General features: G+C 38.5%; 1 protein-coding gene across 1 annotated transcript in view; it reads right to left on the bottom strand.

Moving 5' to 3' along the window:
* Positions 1–20,576, bottom strand: part of il1rapl2 (interleukin 1 receptor accessory protein-like 2) — a 267,837-nt gene that overhangs the window by 215,980 nt on the left and 31,281 nt on the right. The gene's annotated exons all lie outside the window — the stretch shown is intronic.

Raw genomic sequence — 20,576 nt, 5'->3', positions numbered from 1 at the left:
CCTGTCATTATATACAAGTATGTGCTCACATTTCTCACAAACGCACACACACACACACTCTCTCTCTCTCTCTCTCACACACACACACACACACATACATGAATCCTGCTCATTACACACAAGCTCTCACACACCAGATGCTGAAAACATACCAGAAACGACCAGGCAGCCACCAGCGTCGACACTCACACAGAAACTCTACTTTTGCATTAGTTTGTGCTGTTAATCTTTCTCTTATCGTTTTCAATCCGGACACGCTGTCAGAGAATGTTACTGCTGTGTTTGTTCACGCTGACTGAAGAATGAGACATTCAAGAATTATTAACTGAATTAAACATCATTAAAATCTTTTGGTTCCACGACCAGCAAACGTTTAGCGAGCAGCCCTGAGTTTGAGCCAGTGTTATTTTAGTATCACAGAGAATTATTATGTTTTTTTTATGTTTTGAAGTAAATGTTATTTTCATATTTTTTGCTTTCATGTTAATTTTTAAGTTTTATTAATTTTGTATCATTTAGCAATTTCATCTCAGTTTTCAAAATTGTGTGCCATTTTTGTTTGTTTTTTTTTTAATAAAAAATGGATATATTGTTTTTATTAATGTTTATTTCAGTTCTAGTTATTAGATCCAGTTAGTTATTTTAGTCAAGTTAAACTAAATGAAAATGAAAAATGTTGCCTTGGAAACTAGCTAAAATTTAAAAAAAATTAAGTTTTTATATCTTTGATTTCCGTTAATATTTATTTATTTCGGGTAATGAGAACGATTTTTTTTTACCCATGTCTCAAATAATGTTTACAGTAATGTACTTATTGTATCAAGGAAGACAAGGCAATAATCATAAAAAGACAACAAGTCAGCAGTATTAAAATGAATGTAATAGAATTGATTATTCATACAGCATAAACTCTTCAACCAAAAGATCATCCTCGCACCACTAAAAAGAGCTTCACAGCTCAAATAACGAGTGCATTCACAAAACAATATATGCTTCACAGTGTATGCATCCAAACGATTATCGCTAGTTAACAGATGCTCTCAGTAGACCTGGCTTTCAACACATTTATTGTGTATTAATACCGCATATATCCTACATTTATGGATTCTTTAGGACTCGTTCACACAGAATACGTTTCCTTTGTCTTTATGTGAAAACATGCACTAGTCTAGACGTCTCGCGTCTATTGCAGCGTCTCATGAATGAAACTCTGTCCAAACATGGCGCAGCGCGTGTCTCGAGGCCTTATTCCACTGTGTGAACGGCCTCTTACTGTGTTGTTGGAAGCTAAGAGAAACCAGCTATATTTAGGACAAAGAAGAGCAAAGCTCCTCCTGTAAGCATCTCTCAGCTATGTGAACCCTGGGCAGATCTGACCTTCTCTCTCAGTGGATGTGAAAGATGCTGGTCTCAGCTGAGTGGGATTGAGGACGAGCGCCTCCTCCATTAACGGCCTGGCAAACGTGACCGCACTACCTGAAGGATTCATTAGCAATTATGCATGAGCTATTGAACATCTCCGGCTGCCTCTCTCGAGGCGAGATGCACACTGCCGCGTTTGGCAGAGGCCACACACCACACTCTCCAAATAATAGCCAATTCTTCAGTTCTGCCCTAGTTTCCCAGCTCTTTTTGTTCAGAAACGCTCCGTCCATCCCCACCCGCCATGAGCCACACTGGCTTTAAGTGCTGGTGCTTTCACAAAAAACATATTACTGCTATTTATTAAGACAGCCAGAAAATTGCTATGGGGATTCAGGAGTCAGGAGGAGAAGGAAAAAAGGAAAGAAACGAGTCTGTATCCGTGGCCTCTGGAAGAGAGCATCTTCTGGCATGTTCGGTTCAGAGCCAGAGAAGGAGCTCTTTGTCTGACCTATCATCTCTCTCGCCTCCTCCCACGCTCTTAAAACAGCACTACAGAACAGGAGAGGGAAGAAAACAAAACCTGAATTATCTTGCAGCTTGTTCAGCTGGAAGACAAATTATTTCCTCTTGGTTAAACACTTTCTAAGGAATAAGACAGCAGCACAGTAATGCTGGGATAAATGCGGTACGCTATCTAAGATGGGCTTTCAGCTCGGCGAAACCAGAGCAGATGAATGTTATCCTTCCAGATACTCTCAACTGACAGGAGTGTTTCTTGAATATTTCTGCTGGTTGCTTCTAGCAGATGATTCACTGTAATCACTGCCTTTAAACATTGTTTCTATGGGAACTATAAGGGATCGTCAGATCGCATGAATATTATCTCCATTTGAAATCCACGGCGCCCTCCGGCACTTCATCGTCTCCAAACGTGGAGAGGAGTGCATGGCAAACCCAACAGTTTCAGGCAGATCAAAGGGAGTGTGACGACTCCCAGGTCCTCGCAGACGTTTGGCTGGAGCGGAGAGGAAGAGCAGAGGTCGATCAGCTGATATCAGTGCTCACTGGCAGATGTTCACGGATACTGAAGCATCGGTGCAGCAGACTGTGCTTAAAGACAACTCAAGCATGAAAGCCTCGCAGAACTGAAATTATCTAATAGTTTCCCACCAGCATCAATGCTGAGACAATGCACAAGATGTTGTTCAATACAACAACAGTTGTATTTGTAGCATTCATGTTAGTATTGGCTAACGTAATTCTAAAAAAATATATATTTTTTTGTTTTTTTTGCATGAATAGGGTACAAATAAACACTTGTATTTTTATTTTTTCAGCAAATGGACACTGAAAGGAAGTGCTTAACATTCCGAAAATGTTGATAGTGTAGTTTAAAATCCTGATTTGTGCAATTTTGTTATTTTCTAAAAAATAAATAAATAAATAAACAAACTTCACAGTTAAACAGACAAAATAAAACATCAATACAATTTCTAAATTCAAAAAAAAAAATCTATATACTGTATATATATTTTCATATAGGGTGTGGAATGGGTGCAATGTGTGTAACTTTTTATTTACAGAAACCACACTTTGTCTCTCCAGCTCTCGCTCACATACAGTACAGACACACAGAAACGTCCTTTCAGCACTGCCCCACCACTTTATCAATAGTTTCACAGCTGAAAAGCAACATGAAATTTCTCAGTAGCGAGATGGTAACATTACTGTTCTTGAAACAGTTAACCTTAATGAATGGGATTGGATAATATTATATATTAATAGGGAAGGGGGCAAACATTTATTTTGCCTATGTCACAATAAGAGGCAGATCCGGCCCTGCAAGCAGTGTTCTCTATCGTTCAAGTCATTGAAGAGCAGATGTTGCTCTTCACTCAGAACAGATACAGTACACAGGTCCAGGTCAACCTGTTGAAGTTCTTTGCTTACTCCATTGACGGTCTTAAGCACTTCGTCCCAAACAGCTGTTAAAATGGCAGTTTCTAGGTTGTCCATAACTGCGCAAAGCTGTCCTGCTTCATATTGTGTCCTGTTTGGGTTTTTATTATCATCATGGATACTCTCCAGAGCTTCTTTGATTGCTCCGTATCCAACTCTGAGAGTTCTCATTGCATCAGCTCTCGCTGAGCATCTAGTGGCTATGGTTGGGTATCGAGATAATTTTTAGGCATCGAGCGAATTGCCTCCATACCATCAAGTATCGAAAAATGTCTTGTCGTTCGGTAGCAAATTTCAATACCTAAGGGGTTAATCTGTTTTTACTCAGAACTCACTTTAAACCACCATCGAGTGTTTGTAATAACCTCCGGTTGCGATCTAATGAGGGTTTTGGTCATATAATGTTGCCGAAATATGTTATTTGTAGCCTTTTATATCAAGCTAATCGCTACACCTGCTTAGCATTTCTCATGTAAACACACTGTATTAATATGAAAATAGGCAGAATCTCATGGAAATCCCATACAAATCATATAATGTCTTCATCGTGGGGTTTATTAGCTTCATGTTTCATCCCTGTAAATGTTTTTTCTGGAAGTGTAATGCACGCTCGTCATCGGAGACGGTGGGTTATGAACGCGTAATATGATTGATATATGAGCAGCGAATGAGCTTCCTCTGAGTCAGCGGAAGAGATAACAGGCAGACTGCGCTAGAAATAGCTAATGCTCATCAGATTGCGTAAACCAGTGGAAAATGCCTAGTCCTCATCAGTGAAGAGAGGGCTCGTCTGTTTCCTGAAAAGCAGACATGCTAATTTTTTTCAAGAACTGAAAATGTTCCAGAAGTTCCCCGCTGTCCTGTTTGACGCAGCGAATAATTAGAGCTAGTTGGTCGTTGCAGGTGATGTTTGGAGTAGAATCTACAATCAAGGAGAAATACTCTGCTCTTCTAAGTTCACCCAAAATAACATGCAAAACTTTGTCAGCCATGACACGAATAAACTCATCACACGCTGTAGAGGATAGTTCGCTGATCAACCCGAGGCCTCCCAATAAATGACCATGTCTCGGTGAGGCGAGTTGTTCGTTCTCACCACCAAAAGACAGTCCGCGAGAGGCTAGGAATTATGAGTCTTAGTATTAATACGCCAGTATGTCTGTTGCGCAAGCACATCCTTCGCAAGACTGGAGTCTATCTGAGCATCAACAGTCCTGCGCTGAACGAGCTAGCAGTGCACTGATATATTCTTCCAGTCATTGTATCCCGAATTAAAGGCTGTCTCTTTTTTTTAAAATAGTTTAGAGCAGTAGCTGGTCAGATGAATAACTAACCAAGCTTTTAATGCGTGTCATTGACGGTGTAGCCGTTGATGATCTTTGTCATCCAGGTCCTTGAACAGGTCAGCCTGGTACGCTTGTAACACCGCCATGGTGTGCAAGCATGCGCCAGCCTGACCTGCTGCCGTATAAGCTTTCCCAACCAGACTAGATGTAAACTTAACAGGCCTGGTGGGAAGCTTCGGGGCCTTCAGGGACGATGCTGAGGATGGGGAGAGATAGCTCGCGAGCGTCTGCTCCACCATTGGCATCGCCCCATATCCCTTCTCATTCAGCCCCACGATATTAGAATAATTAGAGACTGTGGGGCTATATATACGGGAAGAATACGGGTTTTCCCACGACCTTGACACCTCGGCATGGAGATCAGGAAAAAACGGAAGGCCCCGTCATGAAGGCGGTGACCTCGCTTTCAGGAAACACTCGTCTAATTTGCTCTTAGGACAAGCATCCTGTTTCTCGGCTGGCCAATCAATATTTAATTTGGCTACAGCACGAGTCACAACCTCCACAAGCTCCTCATACGCGAGGGACTGCGGTGGCGAGTCCACAGTCTCCTCTGTCTCGACACTCATCACTTCTACCTCCTCGGAGGAAGATAGATGAAGTGCCTGGCTCTCTCTCCGGGGGGAAGACACTGCAGCGCGGGCTTCCGAACCCTGAGAGAGAGCCGTGGATCTAGTGGGTGAGGACCGAGAAAAGGACAGGGGAACCATGTTTATGTTGTAGTACCCATGTCATTATAGACATTTGTGTCCTCATAAGCCATATATACCAGTACACTCACACACACACACGTTGTGTTTCCATGTTTTATGGGGACATTCCATAGGCGTAATGGTTTTTATACTGTACAAACTGTATGTGCTATTGCCCTACACCAACCCTACCCCTAAACCTACCCCTCACAGGAAACTTTCTGCACTTTTACTTTCTCAAAAAACTCATTCTGTATGATTTATAAGCTTGTTTCCTCATGGGGACCTCAAAAATGACCCCACAAGGTCAAAATTTACTAGTATTACTATCCTTGTGGGGACATTTGGTCCCCATAATGTGATAAATACCAGGTACACACACACACACATGCACACACACGAGGCTAATACCAGCCTTAACCAGCAAGTAACATGAAACAACATGATTTTCTCTCACTGTTATTGTATTTTGTGATCACTGCTTTTGTTTTTGTTTTTCTCGCACAGCAGAGTTGCGATGGGCTGGATATTCAGTCCTGTATTTCTGCAGCCTGTCTACTCATAATTGTGGGGTTGTACGATCACGGCATCTCTCGCTGCTAACCTGGATTCAGATTTCTGAAGGAAATCTACAATGTGATTCATAGATTAATATAAACTTGCCGCACAACTGCCTCTACATTAGTCCTTAAAAAAACTCTTCTCCATCTTTGAGTGTCAATTATATAATATACAGCTTTATGGATTCAGCTTTGGCAAAATTACAGAGCAGAGGACTTGGTGAGATCAGTGAGCAGCTTAATTACAAACTAGCAGACAGTTTGGCTGGTCTTCTTCAGTCTTGTGTTCTGTGTGCTTAATCTGAGATACACTGCGAAAAAAGACGTCAAATGAGGGTAAACACAAAGAGTCCTACGAAGCCAAATGCAAGTCACATCTACTCAGCATTCGCCACTATATTTCAGCTCAAAGCCTTCTAGAATATGCGTCCCATTCATTTAAAAAACAGTTAAAATTTACTGCCTACATATCTATGAATGACAATTTCATCAATGAGTGCCTGATTTTTGGCGTGAAACTCCTGCATCTTAAGATGATGTAAATCTCATGAGATGTCAAATTTCCCAACCACCTTTAATTTTTCTCTCGACTATAGATGTCAGACAGTCTCATCTTAACACATCTGAACATGCATCTTTAGAGAGCATCATATGTTTGAGTGACGCACGACTGTAAAGGAAAGATTGTGTGGAAAGTCCTTATATGGACGTGTTTTATGCTAATGACTAGCCTTTGGGCACACGGCCGCTCATTTAGTACTCCAAGTTCATTAACATTAGAATGAGGTTAAGAACAAATTCTTGTGTATACGCACGTGTTGTGAATTAGGCAGACAAGTTCTTCTGTGTGTACAACTCCAAATGAATCCATGCAATTACTACTGAATGAGAGCTACTGTTTTTCTTTTGGAGTTAAAAGAAAAGTTAAAGAGTGACTAATGGATTAAGATTGACCCGTTCAAAATTTGTCACTGTTTATTCGATAGTTATTATAATTCATTGTTATGTTATTTAATAATTCCATGAATAAGAGACATTTCAAACATCTTCATCTTACTCATAGCCTATAAACCATCTGAGTGTAATAATTTAGTCTGAATCGATAGTTCACAGCAATTATGACATATATTCAATTAAAAAAAGAAAAGAAAAGTCTGTATAGCTTTGACTGGGATTCTGTTATTAACTAAATATTCCAAATTAGCCCTAACTCCAAATTAGTAAGAAAGAAAGAACATGTTGAGCATCCTGTACATGTTAAATTTATATTTACTGCTGTCATGGTTAAGCTGCCAACACACATGTTGGACAGGGGCCTGTTATGAGTTATTATAGATGCTGTAGTTCATCAGATCTGTTCAAATGTTCAAAGACTGGATGCTTCACAGAAATATCTTAGTTTGAAACCCTGCTTTCTTCTTTAAAAGAGAATTATTTGTAGAACATGAACACACACAGTCATGTATAAACATACTATCAGATCAGAGTACTATTATATTTCTATTTATTTATTTGCGAGCTTGTTAAATTGTGGCTGTGATCAGGTTATTCATTAGCTGTATAGGTTCACGTTCAGACCACACACATATCGATTGCTGTTCATAATTAATCACAGTTAGAAAAACTCCTTCTGCTGGTCCACACAATAATAAAAAGCAATCCTAGATTGACAGCGAGAGAGATGGGAATTAGTTAATGGATGGCTTTGATGTCTCAGAGACTGACTTATGATTGATTCATGCTGTTTCCATGGGGACTGCTTCACACTAAAAAAGCCCTTTCCTTTATTATTGCTATTATTTTAATCAAAATCAAAACACAGTCTTCCTCGCAATATTGTGAGTGTTTGTACACAGAGATGAAAAAGGTGAAATCTTTGGAAATAATTGCTTTTCTGCATTAATTGGTCATAAAATGACATCTGCGTACGCAACACACAAACAATTATAATCGTTCATGTCTTTATTCATCACATCCCATTAAATACTCACAGTGCTGTTGAAAAAGTAAGAAAACTTTACCTTGTTGAATTCACAACTGTTTTTGTGCTCTGTGATGAGTTTCAGGAGTTGTCTGTCCTGAGCAGTTACACTGCCTCCAGCATCTTCTGCATATTTAAACCCTTCACAACAGCGACTGTATGAAATATCCATCTTTCCACACTGAGCACAACTGATGGACCAACACATTCTCAATCTCAACTCGTCACTAATGGACGCTCGGTCAGGACCCTTGACCCTTTAACCCTTGTTAAATGCACTGGGTTCCTCTTTAGCATTGTTTTTCAATGTGCACGGAGCCCCATTACTTTTGAAGAGAAACCTTTGGTGTCAATGTGCAAACACAAAATGTATCGTCAAAAAATTATATATTGAGGTACATATATATGTTCATTATGACATATACAGTATGTTGTAGTATGATTTTCAATTTAAACAGCCACAATAATGTTATTAATAGTGACTGTTCAAGGGGTAGCCAGCGCGTAAAAAATTTATGCCAAGCATCCATATGTGATGAGCTGGGAGTGAGAATGTGTTGGATGGACTCATACATATCTATTACAAAGGCTGAAAAGACTCAATGATGCGCAAGAAGGAAAGATGATGCATTAAGAGCAGGGGAGTGCAAACCTATTGCAAACGTTATGTTAGATATTCCCAAAACAAATTATATCTCATATTCACCCAAGACAGACAAATCAGAGTCAGTGGCAAATGTCAGAAGGACCTCAGACCTCACAACTCCAAAAACATCTGAGCTCATTTTCTAATTAATTGCACTATCTTCATAAATCGATAAATTGGTAGTTTTGTGGTTTAAATAACTACATTATGAATACAATTTTTTTTTTTAACTTACAACTGTGTGTGTCACGATTTCAAGCTGGAGTGCCCATGAACTCCACCAGAGGGCACTCCACCCCTGACTCTTGCCACTCTCACAGACTACATTTCCCATAATCCTTTGCCGGACTTGTTACCTCCATCAGTCTCACCCTATTTATAGCCTGGATATCCATTCATTCATGGCTCAGTATTGTCTAGCCTGTAGCGTGTCTGTGGGTGCTTCTCAAACGGAAGGCTGCATATCTCAGCTTTCACGTCATCAAACGTCGCTGAAGGCCATCTCAATCGGAAGGATCCTTGGAAGGCAGCCTTCATTTCGCGTCCATCATTCAGCTGAATTTGAAGGATGCATGGGATGTATGCTCCGCGACCTTCAATCACCCACAATCCTTTGTACCATTCCATTTCATGAAAATAAACTGATGAAACATGATTCAGTACTGAGCTTGTCTGAATTTATTAGGCAATGTAAGACAAAAATAATGTTTTTGGACATGAAAGGATAGATGTTATCGTTTGTTTTGGTGTAAATTACTTACTAAACGTTAAACTGCAAATAATTTAAGCCAAGGGGAGTCTAGACGACTGTGATTCATTGTATTGCATTAATAGAAAGCAAAATAATATAAAGATTTGTAATACAAAGTACTTTTCCAAAACAAAAGAGTTTTTGTGCCGTGACTGTAAGGGTGGGAACATATGTGACGTAGCCACGCACACTTACTAGAGCGTCTCATTCTAGCGTTTAATGCCGAGGAGGACTCTAGCCTACAAGACTCTGAAGGACTGAACTAGGAAGGATGCAGCCTTCTATTTGAGAAGCACGCCTAGTTTCCCTGGTTCCTTGTTGCCTTGCCTTGTTTTGACCCTGGACTGTTTCCTTGTATCTGATTGTTTGTTGCCTGCCCTGACCTTCGCCTGTTTTGTGGATTACTCTTTTGTCTCGCCCTGGATTATACCCGTTTGCAGTTGTTTGACCCTACCTGTTTTGACAACGATTCTAATAAAAGCCTACACTTGGATCCACTTCTGCATTGTTACGCCTCCCAACGTTACAGAATGTTGATAACTGGGGTGTGGTAGTACTGTAGATGTTTCTAGTTGGATTAGACGTTTAATTAAAAAATTGAATGACCAATAAATAGTCATTTTTAAAATGGTGTGTACAATCAGATTTCCTGCAGGTATTCAGTGGGAGCTTACTCAGGTTGATCACTCAGAGCGAACTCTGTGCTACACAGCAATAAAGTATTCTCCCCACAAGAGCTTGGTCAAGCTTGCTAATTTTCAGGAAAATCTAACAGACTGTTCCGGAATGGAACAGGCACTTATGTGTGGTGATGACAGTGGATCACAGTTGGTGTTTCAGTTTATCCCACTCATGTTCAATAGAACCGACAGACTCCAAACAGCAAAAAAAACGGGAGCATGAGGTCTTTCAATATTTTCAAGGTTTGGTTCAGCATCTCCACCGAGCTGTCCAACTGTGGATGGAAAAACATTGTGCATAGCTGATCTACACACAGCAGCAGTTAATGTACCCTTTCAAGAGAAACTCTTCAATCTGAGTTGCTGGACTGAGTGGTAGAAGACATAAAGAGAAAACCACGTTCTGAGTCTCCAGTCTGTCTATAGAGTCACATTAACAGAAGTCTCAGGCCTGTGAAGGAAGAGAAAATAACAGATCCCACGCTCTGAGTCTCAGTTTGTGAGGAAAGAGACATTAACGGACTACGTTCACAGTCTCCGTCCAGTGAGACAACAACAGATGCAGCACGTCCTGAGAGACAAAAGCGGATTGAGTTCTGAGAAAGAGTCTCCAGAGAGTCTGTAGTGTCTGCGTAAAATCATGCATGGTCTTTGGGGTTTATGGCTTAAGAGACCCATTTTAGCCTTTGACATTTGCATATAAATTACAGTCCTGGTCACAGACTTTACATTTATATGGGGGCTAAATTGCCAAATAATCATCCCCACTATCAAGGAGATGCTAAGCAGTCCCCCACTATCATCTCCCCAACTGACTTCAAACAATTTCCAAAGACAAGTAAATGACCCCCCAGGCACCAATTGGCCAGGCACCAATGAGCCTGGCTGACCAGCAAACTACCACAGGCTCACATAACACACACACACACATAAAGACCTTTACTTTATTTAGAGAATAATGAATCAGTTACAAATATATCTGGTATATGCCTGTGTTGTTTGTACGTTTCCCTATTAGATTAGCTGAGTTACCACTCGTTATTTGTATTAGTTAAGCCCTAAACGCTGATATTCAGCGTTTGAATGTATCTCTGGTTTAATATATTCTAAATGTTTCTTCCATGGTATCAATATTATCTGCTCTTTATTCCTCAAACAATGATGTACAGTATGTGATTGTGAAATGCATTATACTTTTGTACTATATTTTGTGTTAAAACTGCACCAATTCCAGATCGACCCATAAACATGCAAATGGGCCATAAAGTGAGACAAAGGAAACTTCTCCCGCTCAAAAATTCACGCCTGGTATTGGATATTCCACCCAAAGGTGGGTGTGAATAGAGAAACCCTCGAAAGTCATCAGCCCGCAATGATCTTTGCTCAGAAAACCCTCTTCTTTTGAGACAACACTTTCCAAGACTCTTAAGACTCTCCTCTTGAGTTTGTTTTTCGGCAGTTTTTATCTTCAAGTAACTTCGATTCGCGGTGGACTTTCCTATCTTCAGAAGAACCAGAAGTAAACTTCCAGCTCACTCCTAAAGAACTCATCAAAGACCTCCGTTGTCTACTGCATCAGGACTATTGTTCAGCAATCGAAGCCAATGCAAGTAACCATTTACAATTATTTAGATGCGTGATTAAGTTTCAGCCCCTTTTAAGGTGATTTTTGATTCTTTGATGATTTTCATATGTTGTGGTTAATTGATGTGAAATACAGCCATTCTTTTACTTTTCTCTCTCCTTTCCTTACTTTGCTTCATTCTGTATATATGTGTTTTGCTTAGTTAGTTATATGTTAGATATAGCTTCATTTATTAAATCCCTTATATTCACAATTGATTGCCTCTGTTTGCTGCTCACAATTCGAAGTCACTGAATGTTTGAACCCTTGCTACATATGCTAAATTACTGCTAGCACTGCATAAAGAAGGAAAGCTACTTTCCTTGGCCAGGAAAATAATCTTTCCTTGAATTGATAAATGATTATTGTCTGCTCGGTGGACGGACAGATCAAATAATTGTCATATTGATTCTGCTACAACTAATTCTAAGATCTAATCTAAATATTTATTATTAATCATAACCAGTTATAATTAGTCATAAATATTTCCCTTTTGAGCTGATTTACTACAAGTCTCTGTTTCAGATTGTTATTCTGAAACTTCTTCAGGGTTTCATCTGTGTGTTCCAGATTTCTAGGAGCCTCTTGGAGATCCAGGAGATCAACATCTCACAGTGCTTCACGTTCAAATCGGTTGAAATGTTAGACGTCACTGCCACATATCACTTATACCAAACTCCTTCCGGAGATAGTATTCTCTCAGTGCATTAGGTGTCGTATAGCTGATGTCAGTAAATAAATTATCGTTCTCTTATTTATTTGATGCATTTTAAGGTTCTTCAACTTATTAGTTTCAGAGAAACAACAGTTCATCTTTCCAAAAGTAAACTTAACTCTGCAGTAGTGATGACCAACTTACTGACTCATTCTATGCATCTTATGCACTTTATTCCTTTATGCATTCATGGAATCCATTCAGGAGTCATGATAGAGAGTACAGATGTGATGAGAGCCACCTCAACTGATCTTGTAATAGATCATGGTCTCTCTTTGAGAGAAGATGGGCAGAGTTCAGCCCAACACAAGCTACATTCACAATGGGCTTTGGTTCAGTAAAATGGTGGTCAAATTGTCAGAGAAAGCAGCTAGAACAATACCGGAATATTGATCCTGTTATCAGGACCCATGTAACATTACCACAATTAATCCCAGAACACGTTTTGCTCATATTATGCTGTATGTAAATTAGATAAGTTTCTAAAATGTGCTTAGAAGGATCCAGGTATTGTTTGAAAACCTCTAGAATAGAATACAGATATATGTGTAGATACTGTGTGTCTCTCTTAGATGTAGCTGGAATGGGGTCAAAGTTAAAATAGGTTAAATTCTGACTATTGTGTTTCAGTGATTGATGAGTGGGACATGTGTCACTGTAGCTTAATATTTTTTTGTCAAAAATTAGCCTATAAGCACCGGAAACACTGAAAGAAGTCATGAGAAGGGCCATTCGCACATTACATTAGTGTTAGCTGTTCAGACATACCTTACTTTACATTTACATACAGTACTGTACACATAATCTGCTTATCCCTTTTTCAGCTGTTTATTCTTGTCAAATTACTCTCTCGAAGCACAAAGTAGCTCAGATGCATTTCCTCAATCTTAGGACACTTGAGGGACACTTTGTTATACTCATTAATACTTAAATTACAATACATATATTACACTCCCAAGGTCCTCATAAGGTGTAGATAGATGGAAATTAATTTTCTGATGGGTGACTTCAGGCAAAAAATTAAGAGAAGCTTATTTTCCAGCTTTTAAGACATGTTGTTTCTCTTAGGGAAAATGTGTTTTTTAGTCACTGTCAAGGGCAGTTTGCCTGATTAAAGTTATATTAAAGCTTTAAAAGGTTACATTTAAACTGCAGATGCATGATTGGCCTTGAACAGAAGATCGTACACCTTTAAACTCTATATGGAATACTTGTTTATGATTAATCAATTGCACATTTTTTTGCATAATGACTGTGTGACTGATATTCACTGTTGACCATATCATATGTCACTAATTAGAATAGCTCATCTCGCAATTAAAATTGTGGAAATGACCTTCCTTATTCATTTTATGGTTAGCACAAACATTTTGTTGGATGGTTAGAGAGTCAGGCATTCTGGTAAAAAAAAAAACTGGTAAAAACTAAGTACTATATATATGTGTATGTATATACAGTGGTGTGAAAAAGTGTTGGCCCCCTTCCTGATTTCTTATTTTTTTGCATGTTTGTCATACTTTAATGTTTCAAACAAATTTAAATATTGGTCAAAGATAACACAAGTAAACACAACATGCAGTTTGTAAATGAAGGTTTTTATTATTAAGGGAAAACTAAATCCAAAACTACTTGGCCCTGTGTGAAGAAGTGTTTGCCCCCCTGTTAAAACTGTGGTTTATCACACCTGAGTTAAATATCTCTAGCCACTGACCAAAATTACCCGAAGACCACAGCGACGACTCATCCAAGAGGTCACAAAAGACCCCACAACAACATCCAAAGAACTGCAGGCCTCACTTGCCTCAGTTAAGGTCAGTGTTCATGACTCCACCATAAGAAAGAGACTGGGCAAAAATGGTCTGCATGGCAGAGTCCCAAGACTAAAACCGCTGCTAAGCAAAAAGAACATAAAGGCTCGTCTCAGTTTTGCCAGAAAACTTCTTGATGATCCCCAAGACTTTTGGGAAAATACTCTGTGGACTGACGAGACAAAAGTTGATCTTTTTGGAAGGTGTGTGTCCCATTACGTCTGGCGTAAAAGTAACACTGCATTTCAGAAAAAGAACATCATACCAACAGTAAAATATGGTGGTGATAGTGTGATGGTCTGATATATTGTGTGTGTGGGTATGTATGCATATGTGTGTGTGTGTGTGTGTACATTAAGTAACTACTTCACATAGGTGAATTACATTACAGTTGCAGATTAATAACATAAAAATGTATATTACAATATTGTTGCAGTGTTCATCTTGTTACTGCGCTGACTGTCTCATAGATTAAAATCAGGGCTGGACTGGGAGCAATTTCAGATGGGGAGCCTCACACACATCTTTCCATCCATCCTGTAAGGAAAGAGGTGAGAGCTGCCCAGTGGCTGACCCACTGAATAAGGCCAATCACAGAGAATAATTACCATAATAACTTGCTTTTATTAAAGCTCTTTCTCTGTAATATCCATATGTGTTCTTGCCTGCACTGCATTGCTGTCCTCACGACAACTCTGAGAATCAAAGAGCCTTGCTTGACTGCTCAGTGTCCCTAATGCAAAGCTAAATATCATGTAGATAACTACCATGAACATTTTAGGGAAAAATGAATAAATAAATGAAAAACTTAACACTGTGTCTACGCCGGATACGACAGGTGTCTCGCCGCGCCAGTCTGTCTACACTGGACATGACAAAGCGACCATTGCAAATCATTTGAATTGAGTTAGTATGTCATAGAACGACGCAGCAGTTTACTGTCGGGGATTTGTCATGTCGCGCCGCACCGCATCCAGTGTAGAAAGCATCACTGATTATAATGGGTTCTATAGTATTTTGTCTGGCGTAGACACGGTGTAAGAGTTAACATCGATCAAGGAATGGCACCCAGTTCTTCGTAGAGGGCTTTTCTTCTGCATACATCACTCTATATTGGTTATCTCTCTATTGTGCACCAGAGAAATGATAGTCCTGCAAGTTTAGACTAGCAGACTTAGGATCTATTATCGCTGTTGAATTTATAATTTATTTAATAATTCAAATGTTTAGTATATGCAAACCTCAAGACTACAAATTCTACAGACAGCATTTGCATGTTCACAAACATTGTATGTGACATTATTATTTATCTCCACCAAAATTTGTACATTTTCTCAAATCTACATATCATCTAAACACATGAATGACTAATAAGTGTCCATGATAAAGAAAATATCTTTCTAAAAACTTTTTTTTCTATTGATGTGGAGGGAAAAAATTTGGTTTTGGAAAACAGTTTATAACATTTTCAAGAGCAATGTTTTTTAAATAGGTTTTCAAAATATTTTTTTTTTATAGAATATTAAATATTTTTAGAAATACTCTGAATTAATTTGTAAATCATCTAATTAGTATCATCTAATTAGTCCACACAAAAGTTAACTTGGGTTACAGATTAATAACATTTAAAAAAAAATCATATAATAATATTGTTACAGTGATCATCTTGTTTCTAGGCTGACTGTCTCACCACATGACATTTCACAGTCTGAACTTTGCCTTGACATAAAAAGGTCAAATTATGTAATATTTTAAAGAGACTTACTGTACAGACCTTGGCACAGTCACACATCATTATATATATCAATATCAGATATATTTATGATATAATGCCCTGCTTTTCCTTTACAAGCAAATTTAGTAGGCTATATATGCCTCATGTTTTTTTTCCATATGTGTAGTATTCCTCTGCCACCAATTAAGCCATCAAAACAAAAAATTCTGTCAAGACAACTCTCAGAGAGTTTAGCATGTTAATGTGTTTGGTCTTGGCGGAACAGATATGCTACGCTGCTGCTGCTGCTGAGCAAGTATCAAGACTTTCTATTGCCAATACATTCACAACATGCTGCTGTGAGCATGTAAGAAACACTGCTGCTGCACACATAACATATGAGATAAAACCCCCATATATGACCAGTGGTGGAGGTAACGAATTACAACTACTCACGTTACTGTAATTAAGTAGTTTTTTCGGGTACTTGTACTTTTTTGAGTATATTTTAAAGCTGTACTTTTACTTGTACTTAAGTACAAATTAAGCAAAATAATCTACTTTGTTACTTTTAAATCATAGTTCGTTACTGAGTACGCCCACAACTTGAATTGATATTCAAACCTTTGACGGCACTTCAGCAGCCAATAAAGACAATCCGATCGTGAAGGGACCAATAACAGCCCTGATATCTAAACCAGGAAAAGCCGCCGCTGCAGCAGGTGAAGAGCTGATCAGACAGTGAGGGAGCTCAGCGTAATTTATGGACTCAAAGTTTGGAGAAACAAACTACATGGTAGTGTTATCATAAATATCTATATTTTGATACCGATATTGAAATATCTGACACGGTCCCATTACTCATTTTCCACAGTATACACCGATACAAGCTGCGTCTCTCTCTCCTACAGCGAGTTTGACACGCATCCGCCTCTTGTCAATTACAGAGTCCGAATGTCCACGCGGGATTGCAGGAATTCCGCATAATTTTAATCATTCCCGCACAAATGTGGCTAGCGCTTTATTGTAACATAAGAACACAGTCATGTAAATCGCAGAAAACTGGATGCGAACTCTCAAATAGGCCTAACTTATACAAATGATCTGCCTGTCCTCTCACTCCGATATTGCTTGTGCGCACTCAGACTGTGTGCAATCGCGATCTCTCCGTGCTTTTAAAGTAGAAATTATTTCTCTTTGCTCCTGGATTAAACTTTGTCAAAAGTTATCAGAATAGATCCACGCCTGACCGATGAAAATCCTACTGAAAATATTATTGGCTGTAAGTGAAATGCACCAGAAAGTCTTTCAACAATCAAAGATGGAACTTTAATTTCTTTACAATGTAAATATATGCTAGAAATGTTTTGGAATGGGATATTTGTCTGATTTGTACATATAAATCAGTCATTACAGGTCAAAGCCATCTGATGTTCCATTTATCTAAATAAATAGGCCTAACATACTGCATATGGCTCTTAAATCACTGCTTATAAAAGATCAGTGTTGTCATATTTTGAATACCTCAAACTGAAGTGAGGTCATTTGTTTTATAATTTTATTACTGACTGTGTACTTGTCTTTTTTTTGTAAATTCAATTCAGTTTGAAATCAAATTTGAAATCAAGCTTCCTTGTGTTGCAATCTTTTGCAAGTTACCCTATTTTAAAGACACAAATACACATAATGAGCAAATGTTTAAGATTTTAAAATTTTTTTTGTAATGGCAATTGATCGATATTTATATGTTTGTAAATAAAAGCCTATACTAAAATCTGTTCATCATATAAAGCAAATGTGTCTTTTTAGAAGGCTTGGATTAAACCAATTTCAAAGCTTGAAATAATGATTGACTTGAAAAAATGGATGGACACATTTTTTTTTAAATATTAATATATCTATATAGCAGTATACAGTATGTGGTAGTTTTGCCAATGGGATTGAAAATGATTAGTCATCATGAAATAAAAAAATTACCCTACTTACTTTTTTAGTGCACATTACTAGTCTTGTGGTGAACAACTGAACCATGCAAGTCAATACACTGGAAAAAAAAATTGTCTGCCGTCGCTTCCGCTCTGGAATGGCGTTCTGTTTGACGGCTTCGGGAGAATCCGCTTGTTAAGTCATGACGTAAGGACTGCTGTTTCTGGGTCCATGCCTCTACTTATTTCACTTGAGAATACTATCTCAACAGCCATTTATGAGCACTATTTAATTAATATTACATATTTAAGCTAAGCATTTAAACATTTGCTGTGCACACTACAGTCTCCGTGCTCACAGTGTCTCAGACACTAATATTTTAGCTGAATCACTGTCAGGCCATCTGGGATTTCAGTAAGGAGATAAAGGTTAGGGTTATAATTTTTCAGTATTAGATGACATTGTGTATATTAGCACAGTTTGTTGTTTTCTTGGGGCGTCTGGCAGAGCGTTAGGTTAGCGGTGAAGTATGATGTCAGACATAACAAGCAGATATTCTTAACCACTATCCAACTGTGAATCTGCTATTAGCAAGAGGTGGAGTGAAGGTGCACCACAATAAAACCCCGCCCTTTATTCAATATCCCGTTTCACTTGGAAATACATCACAACACTGAAGTCAGTTGCAACTTCCAGTTCACGAGTACATTGATACTGAAATTTTTCAAGGTATTGAAGTTAGAAATTCCTGTATCATGACCACTAATTCACGTACTTTGTCAATACGATAAAAGTGGATTTTATTCAAAGTAGCTACTATCCACATTGATATGAATATTTTTTGGTAATTCATTAAATATGGCCGGCTAAAAAGTAACTAGTAACTAGTACTCTGAGTAGTTTTTGAGAGGAGTACTTTGTACTTTTACTTAAGTACTGTTTTGACACCAGTACATTTACTTGTAATCGAGTATTATTTCAGCAATTTAACAGTACTTGTACTTAAGTACAAATTTTCAATACTCTTTCCACCACTGTATATGACATACATGAGATCACCCCGTAGCAGATCTACTGTATGCAGGTGGAGCTGGGGAAGGTGGAGGGTTTCTGAAGCGCGCTGCAACTGTTACAGCAAGCACTAGCCAAGTATTCGAATGCTGAGCAGCAGCTCATTGGCTGCTGATGCGAAAGAAACTAATCAGCTGCACCACGTGAATAATCATGTGATTATATCAGATTAAGTTAGAACCTATCAGCCTGTGCCATCTAGAGTTCCATGACAGAACTTTGTATATGTGAAACAAAGCCACAATAGATATGTCTGTAGTTTCACAGAGATGGATAATCACAATGCTGTCAGAGCATATCTAACTGCTAGAAAACATATTTGACAATCTGAGATCAGATTATATAATTTGAATTTTTTTTCAGTCTAATATGTTTGTGATTGTAATGTGTTGATAAGAATGGCTGATAAACACATGATAAAAACTGCCCACAGCTTTGCTGCCCGCATATAATACTGTGTCTCTCACAGCTACAGAGATTTACCACAAAAGAACAGACAGTTTACGTAGTTCTCAAATTTGAGAAATATCAGCACATCTTACTTGATTTGTTGTGTATTTGGCACAATACAACCTAAAGTGTGGCAAATCAAAACAATGCAAGTAATGAAATATGATGTGTATGTAGCATATGGTATGTATGAAATGTTAACATATATTAGCTAATCACTGACTTGTGAAGAAAATTATGTATGATGAACGCAGGCAATGGCAGGAAATTTACTGGAAAACTACTGTCAGGATTTACTAAAGATGCAAAGTGAAAAATTAGTGATGAAAAGCTGTGGACAGTTATTTTTGCGGCTGACCTTATTGCATATGCATTTGTAAGAGTTTCCCTTTAAGATGCAAAATTTATGGGAGGAGAGTATTCACGCAACATGTTTTACTAAGGTTTGCGCTAGTCAGTTTACTGGTATTTGAGGAGGAGACATTTCACACATCTCATACTCTAACCCTAATCAGACTAATCCCTCACGTTTCATTACATATTCTTTTTAGCATTCATTAGCGTTCCTTTGGCAAATGCAACTCATGGTTACATAATGCTATACCCCAGAATCATAATCAGAGTTTCATCCCTGTGCTGCAACGCAAAGTTTCAAAGCACATACAATCCAGTGATGTTGGTATCATGATAGCACAATAAAGCACTACTACTTAACGTTTAACACAGCAGCATCACACACACACACACACACACACACTGCTATAAACCAGCGTCTCACATGCATATTAAAACACAGGAAACATTTCTGCTTATTTGGTGGCACAGTAAACCGTACATGCCAAACTCTGAAATCTGTGGCTGGGTGAGAAACTGACAGTCGAGATTGCCTCTGTGTTTTTACCGCCCACATAAATGCCCGTTTGGTGCTGATAACATAATTGCTGAACGCACACGGCACCCACACACAAACACACACACAATGCAGCAGGAGAAAAACAGTTATGTGATCGTGTGGAGAGCCTGGGTTCTTCATTATAAAAACACAACATTTCACAGAGAAATCTCATCAAAAACCACTCCGTTCCTTTTTTGTAAATAGCTCAAACTGAATCCAAGTGTCTTTTTTCACCAGTGATAAAAACACTGCATTTAATCCATAGTCCCATCATTCCTCCAGATGGAAGCAAACAGCAGGAGAGGCTTGACCTCCACAAAATACAACACTGAAAGCTTACATCAAACTTTTAAACACATGCTCCTGGTCCGAAATGACGCTGTAAGTGCAGTA

This window comes from Sinocyclocheilus grahami, unplaced genomic scaffold (genome assembly GCF_001515645.1).
Source record: "Sinocyclocheilus grahami isolate Dianchi unplaced genomic scaffold, SAMN03320097.WGS_v1.1 scaffold147.1, whole genome shotgun sequence".
Classification (NCBI taxonomy): Eukaryota; Metazoa; Chordata; class Actinopteri; order Cypriniformes; family Cyprinidae; genus Sinocyclocheilus; species Sinocyclocheilus grahami.
This window is presented reverse-complemented; position numbering and strand designations above follow the sequence as displayed.